The sequence below is a fragment of the Pyxicephalus adspersus genome, unplaced genomic scaffold, assembly GCF_032062135.1.
Source record: "Pyxicephalus adspersus unplaced genomic scaffold, UCB_Pads_2.0 Sca841, whole genome shotgun sequence".
Classification (NCBI taxonomy): Eukaryota; Metazoa; Chordata; class Amphibia; order Anura; family Pyxicephalidae; genus Pyxicephalus; species Pyxicephalus adspersus.
In genome coordinates, this window is record NW_027317848.1 from 1878 (window position 1) to 8785 (window position 6908).

General features: G+C 37.7%; 1 long non-coding RNA gene across 1 annotated transcript; it reads right to left on the bottom strand.

Annotated features, from left to right (window-relative positions):
- Nucleotides 1–353: 353 nt before the first annotated feature.
- On the bottom strand, nucleotides 354–5007 carry LOC140321137 (uncharacterized). The gene is made up of 3 exons (XR_011918835.1): nucleotides 4990–5007; nucleotides 1997–2188; nucleotides 354–579 (listed from the first exon to the last, which is right to left on the bottom strand). It is a non-coding gene; the product is annotated as an uncharacterized lncRNA (long non-coding RNA).
- Nucleotides 5008–6908: the final 1901 nt, after the last annotated feature.

Below are 6908 nucleotides of genomic sequence, written 5' to 3' on the forward strand. Positions count from 1 at the left end.
CTATATTATAATGTGTGAAATATTGTGTTTGTTAAACCTAGGAGAATTTTTTATGCCGGTTTAGTTTCTGTTACAGCACTGTACTTTGGAATAGGATGAGACAAAAATCTTACCTGGTCTTCATCTGCCTCCTTCTCCTGTATTAGCTATGGAACTAACAAGCTAAAGCTGCTTTTATATACCTGCAGTTAACTAATATCCAAATTTGGAGATCTGGCAGCTTTATTTAAGTAAATATGTATTATGTTACCAAATTTATGGTATAATACATATAAAATACATAAAGCACAGAGAAAGTCAAAGAGAAGTACAGAGCTTTTGTTTAACCGGCACATTATTCTGATTATACTTGTCCCTTATTTATAACTCACCTGTTACCTTCCAGCTCACACACGAATTTGACAATTGGAGTCCAGTCCAATGCTTTAGGATCTTTCCTCAGCCACTTCTCCAGCTGTGCTCGGTTTTGCTCAAGAAATTCAGAAGTGATGATTTTGTTGAAAGCTTCACAGGCAGAGAGAAGTTGGTAAATTGAGGGTCCAGTTCCAAAGTCAATTAGTATGTCTCCTTTAACTTTACCTTATACACAATTAAACAAACATTTTAGAAGCATATAAATATAAACACTACATTACATGTATTGTGTAATACACTGAGAACTTTTATATCAACCTACATGATGTATTTTTAAATGGAAGTCTATGAGACCAAATAAATACTGGGGGGTGAGCATATGCAGAAGGCTTTCCAATAGTACATACAGCAAATTAAAAAAGAATATACACTGTATTTGCTAAAAAACAAATAATGTAGCATAGTGGAACCTGAATTTAATGCTGGACAGAATGTGTTGTGGAACTTAGAGAACTTAGAGGGCTGCATCAAACTGTTTTAAACATTTTTTTAAACACTTTTTCCCATTCATCTGCAGTGAGAAGATGCTGCTCTGAGATCTGTCTCTCTTTCCAGGCTTTTGCAAATTAGGGGCTGTCCTTTCAGGGAGAATCCTGAAATTGTTAGCTGCAAAAAAAAAGATATATGTGGGCTAGAGAAAGCAACATTAACTATCCTTCACAAGAAAAGTAGTGAAAGAATAATTGTGCGAGAAGTCCACACATAAACCTTCTCAGCTTGGAACTACAAGCTGTGCTCCCTCCATGCAGTACTGCAATAAGTCCATTCTAGGTTACATTTAAGGGAGGTCTAGATTTGTTTGTTTTTTTTTTATCCTGGGAAAAAGAATACACCCAGGAAAGAAATGTTCTTGGAATCCTTTTGACATGGATGTGGGCTTAGGTCATTCATAATTGGCAAAGGGCAGTGCCAAATGAATGACAGGTAAAAAGGTGATAAACAGATATAATTAAAATGAACATTATGATTACCAACAGAATTGTCAATATTGTTCTCCTTCTTAACATCTCTGCATAACTCAGTAAGTGTAACCATACTCATACCAAGAAGAAGGAGCACACCTATGGCTTTGCTGTTCTCTATTCTGGCAAACTACATGGTGGTGGAAGGGGTGGGAGGGCTTTGGCTAAGGTTCCCTGGTAAGTTTTGTCCATCATACTGTCCCCTAGTAGTTTACTAGCAAGAGGAACGTTCAAAAATCTCCTGCTACCTGTGCCTGTTTTAAGTCTTTTTTATATATATCCGGTTTGCAAACCTTTTATAGCACAAATAAAGGTAAAGCCGGGAATTCTGCTTTTATATAAATGACATAATCACACAATGCCTAGGGCCACAAAAAGCCATGGTTACACAGCTGCAGAATAATAAACGTTTTTAAATGGGGGCCAATACCAAATGTTTTCTTGTTGGTGGTTGTTAAGGCTAGGATGTACCTAAGTCATTGTGTTAAGACCTGCTAAGTACTGGAAAGCCAAAATAACGTAAATGGTTTTGCTGTATATCACAAACACTCAATAAATACATCTACTAGCATATCAGAGTAATTTACTATGTATTATGCGTAAACAAGTAATTTGTTTACCTGATGTGAAAGTTTCATGAAGATTCCGCAATGCAAAATTAAGCCATTCTCCTATCAAATTCTCTTCTTTAGGTTGTAAATATGTCTTGAAGTATTCCACAGGGTTAAACTCATCAATGTAGGTTTGTGATGGTGTGTATGGAGTTGCCATGCTTATCTTCTCTCTAGGCTGATTCTATTAAGCGCAGTGGACTGTGATTGAAACAGGAAATTAATTATTTTGGAATAAAAACGGGCATTAGGAAGGACTTTGTTCAGCATGAAATGTAAACATCCTTCCCAGTTAAATTATTGCCACTAATCAAACATTCAGAGCAAAAATGTGGCAATGAGGTTATATATATATATATATATATATATATATATATATATATATATATATAATTAAGTACAGGTAAAGTTTTAACATTTATTAATGTTAGTAGTGGCTGAATAGTAGTGGCTATTTAACATGCCTAATAGTAGTAAGCAACCTCCAGGCTTGATTAGGTTCTTTAAATGTTTTAGGAAATCACAAAATGTATCTATGTTTCCAGCAGGTGGGGGTATGGTTTTTGCCAAAATGTAAGAGGCCAAAAGCCTTTTAACTTCTTCCATTTTGGGAATAAACTATTTGCAGGTAACCTTTTATGAACAGGGGGGGGGGGGGGAACACATGGGCTTGTTGCCCCATTTCCTATATAAATAGGTCCAACAGTCCTTAGCTAAACATTACACACACAGTTCAGTGGATTTTAGTGGCTCATTACCTCTCCTTCTGTGTTATGTTGCATTCATTTTGCAATGCCTATATTACTGTTTTGTTATTATATTGTATATTTTAAAATATGTTTGGTGTGACCTATTGAGGATATAAACAGCAGTGAAAACCTGATTCTATATTAAAAATGGTGTAGTCCTTCATTTTGTGCAATTAAAATGCAGATGACCAAGTGCACATTTATGAGAGATTTAAAAACATAGTATAATTTGCACAAAACATTATAATATGATTGAGAGAATATTGAGCTTGTTTAACATAAGGGTTTGTATTTGTTTACTGTATTGTTATTTCCATATGTGTAAAGGTTTTATTCGTGTTCTTTGTATGCTGAATTATATTGTATTTTCCTTGATATATGTTGTTTAATATGTTGTGATTCCTTTCCCTTTTTTGTGTAATGTCTTTATTTGTAAATCCCCAATAAAGTACAAGAATAAAATGATATAGTAAAAAGGAAATGTATTGTAACACCTTCCCAATGAAGACAAGGAGAACAAATGGCACTTATAGTTCATTTGTAATAGCTTGGTGTTACAACCTCATATTTTAGATTTTACCTGCTGAAAATACTTCATGAAGAGTTTGCAGTGCAAAATCTGCCCACTCTGACATCATTGCTTGTCCTTGGTAGTAATACATTTTGAAGTACTCTACAGTATCAAACCCATCAATATAGGTCTGCTGTGAGGTAAATTAGTCTTTTATTGTGTCTTCTTTTCAGTCCAACTGGGTCAATTTAATTTTGCTAAAAAATGAATATAAGTGATTTACATCTGTAAACAAAATTTTAATTGGACAACAAAAACAAACATAGTAGCTAAAAAAGACAGGCACATAAATACGATAACAAGTGAAGTTCCTGCTTCAGCATGTTTCAAGATGACCTTGAACAGAAAATCTGACACCTACTTCTAGTGGTCTACACTACAGCCACATTCTCTTGACCTAGAAGAAGGTGAATTTCTGCTAGTTATGCATTTTTCACATGAATTCCTTATCACAATAAACACACAAAGGTACCTGACAATTCTAAAGTCACGTTTTTTGGTGGAGCAGACAACAATTTCATGCTGGAAAACAATATAATCTCCTTCCTTTTTTCCTTTTTTCAAATCTAATTCCTTTTTTCAAAGAACAAGCATGCAATATTAGGGTATCTTGGAAAAATATCTACTTCAAAGACAGAATTGTGAATTTAAAAGTGCACAGCTCAATGCAGTGCATATTACCACTTACTGAAGAGTTAGGGAGGCCCGCAGCAGTGGACTAGGCATAGGGCCGGCATGATAGGGTGTAAGGGCAGCCCCCAGCAGGTTTGATAAGGGTTTAAGTGGAGGAGATAGGGTGGGATTAGCTAGGGGCTGAGTCAGAAGTGCAGAGGGAGGAGAATAGAGGGGTTAAGTAGAGGGTCCGTCAGAAGTAAGGCACAGTTTTTAGCGGCAAGAAAATTTGTAGGTAGGTGACCACATCATCAGCTTAGGGCTGCAGTGGCCTTGCAGGGTGAGGCCTGGTTGCAGGGGAGGGTGGCTGATGCTATTGAAGGGGCTGCTATTGGGCCCCAGGTAGGCAGATTAGGGGGCTGTGGCCTCGGAGGCATAGGCCTCCAGTGCGCCTGAGCCTGGAACCTTTTGTCAGAGCTCAGCGCCAGTTTGGGAGCCCTCAGAGGGACCCTTCTAACTTGCAGGCAGGGCAAAGCATGGTCAAGGCCGGGTAGAGGTTGCGAAGGAATCCCCTTCGCAGGCAGGGCTCTGGAGAGGGGGCTGAAGATGCCAGGGAGCACAGCTCTCTGTCTCCAGCAGGTAAGGCCTTGAGTGGGAAGGCCTCACCTGAAGCCAGGGTTTCAGCCGGCGGAAGCGTGGGGTGGCTGGTCCAGTGTCTTGCCTAAAGAAGTGTCTTGCTGAAACAAAAGCCACATCTGATAATGTTCGGAAGCTATGGGTTTAATTGGATAGCACTGTGGGTGTGGGAAGGATGCTGGGCAGAAGCTTCCTGAGCTGTCAGTGTTAACCTCTGTCAGTATTTGCAGCAACCAACCCAGGAGAGTTGAGAACACTCAGGGCTGAAGCAATGGAACACTACAGAGCAGAAAAAAAGGTGCTTGGACTTAAATTTTCAATATATGTATAATATATATAGCTAAAAAGCACTATAAAAATCCATGAAAAAAAATCTTTTTCCTACAAAGTGCTATTTAGTGGGTCATGAACAGCATGATTTGTATTGCCTTTACCTGTATGTTATCTTTCCTTCACATGGGTATCTTCATACCACTTCTCCAGTCTATTTGCTTTCTTGAAAACCTTCTGTACCAGTTGTTGGGTGGTTTCTGCTTTTATGTAGTTGGTCCTGGAAAGTTTATGATCTTGTTCCTGTTGCCAGTTCACTCCAGGGTTTTTTGTTTGCTTTGCGATTTTCCTTGTTTGTTATTCTCTTTCGGTCTGTCTCAGCTTTGTCACTAAGCGATCCTGCAGACTGAGCACCAGCTATATCTCAGTTCATTTATATAAATCTAATACCAAAACTTCCCTGACCTCCCTGTTCTGGCAGTAGACCAACAGCTTCTCCTTAAATGACTTGTAAATCGACTACGTGTACTTCTATTCTTTTACTCAGTCCTCATGTTTTCAGTTAAAACGTCTTAGTGTTATTAGAACCAATAAAAAAGCTATTTATGTTTAACAACACTCTTTCCATAGGGTTTTATGAACTCTTCATGTATTTTTTACCTCTAAAAAATGTTTATCTAGTCATAGAAAAGCCAAGAGATTACTAATTGGAGCCATAATATTGGATGCAAGTGCCATCAGCCCCAGCAGCCTCAGAGCTGTCACCCAGATGGAATTCTATTGCAGTCATTCCTAACCAGGGTTCTATGGACTCTTTGGATGAATGACCTCCACTGGGTTGTTAATTTTATAGTATTTTGGCCAGTGCCAGTAGCTTAACACCAAAGTACAGGTTAGCTATTTGTAAGGGTGGCATTCTTTTCATTGACATGTACAGTTTATATTTTCCATTGACCTCCTATAGTTGTAGCAGGGATTCCCTGATTTATTTCTAGGGTTTCTTAAGGTAAAAAGTTTGAGAAAATCTGCTCTATGGTATCCTCCTTCACGTTCCCCCTCAGCACCTATATAAAAGGTTATGTAGGTAGGTAAATTGATAAGAAAAACAGAGTTAGAAAAGGGCAGGTACAGTATACGATGTGCAACGAAGAAAGGGGCTATGACAAATACGTGACATGTTCTGAAGTAGTCAAATTTTCTAACACGTTTGGAAGCAAACTACAAGCCAATCAAAAGGTTTAAGGGAAATAAAATGCTGCAAGATAGAATTACAAATACTAAAGTTTTGTACTTTCATTTAAACTTTTGTAAAGTTTATTTTAGGGTTTCTTAGACGTTCATGTGCTGTGTTGCAGTGTGACAAGTTTTACATTCCACAGACTGTATTTTACAGCAAAAGAACTAAAATTCATTATCAGTTTGCTAGTAGAGTATCTCCTGTTTTAATGAACGGAGCTTGGTGTCATAGCGTCACGGCCCCGCCAAGCTTGTACAAAGCTGGATCATTTTTTATTAAGGTATGTTAAATGTTTTAACATGAGCCAAGTGGTTAAGCTTGAAGTATGTCTGGATTATTTAAAGGGGTCATTCCTTCAAACATTCCATGAGTCCTGTGATTTTCTGTTTTATTAATGGAACCATAAGAGATGGAAGATATATTTGTAATGTAGATCTTCTGGTATTAGTTCTGTTAAGTGTAGAATATTCAAACTATAAGCACAGCTGGCATTATTATGCCTACCTTCAGCTTCATTAATCACAACTCTGCACAGTTATAAACATTTCAAGATTTTGGATCATCAATATCCTTTATGTAAAAATCCTAAATTTGCTGCCCAAGTGCAATGAAAAGTATTCAAAGCTATTTGCAGTCAAACTGTGTAATTAGTCCATCAAGCAAGGCAAAGATTAGCAACAGAAAACACACTAAACTCTCCTCACAACATAGATAACATATAAGAGCATCCAGAAAACATAGTAAACTCTCCAGCAGACACACTACAAGAGGGAAAGAGCAATTGGAGCAGAAAGGCTATAAAGCCCCAGCAGTCAATGGCAGCGTAGGACTGAATCAGAAACTATT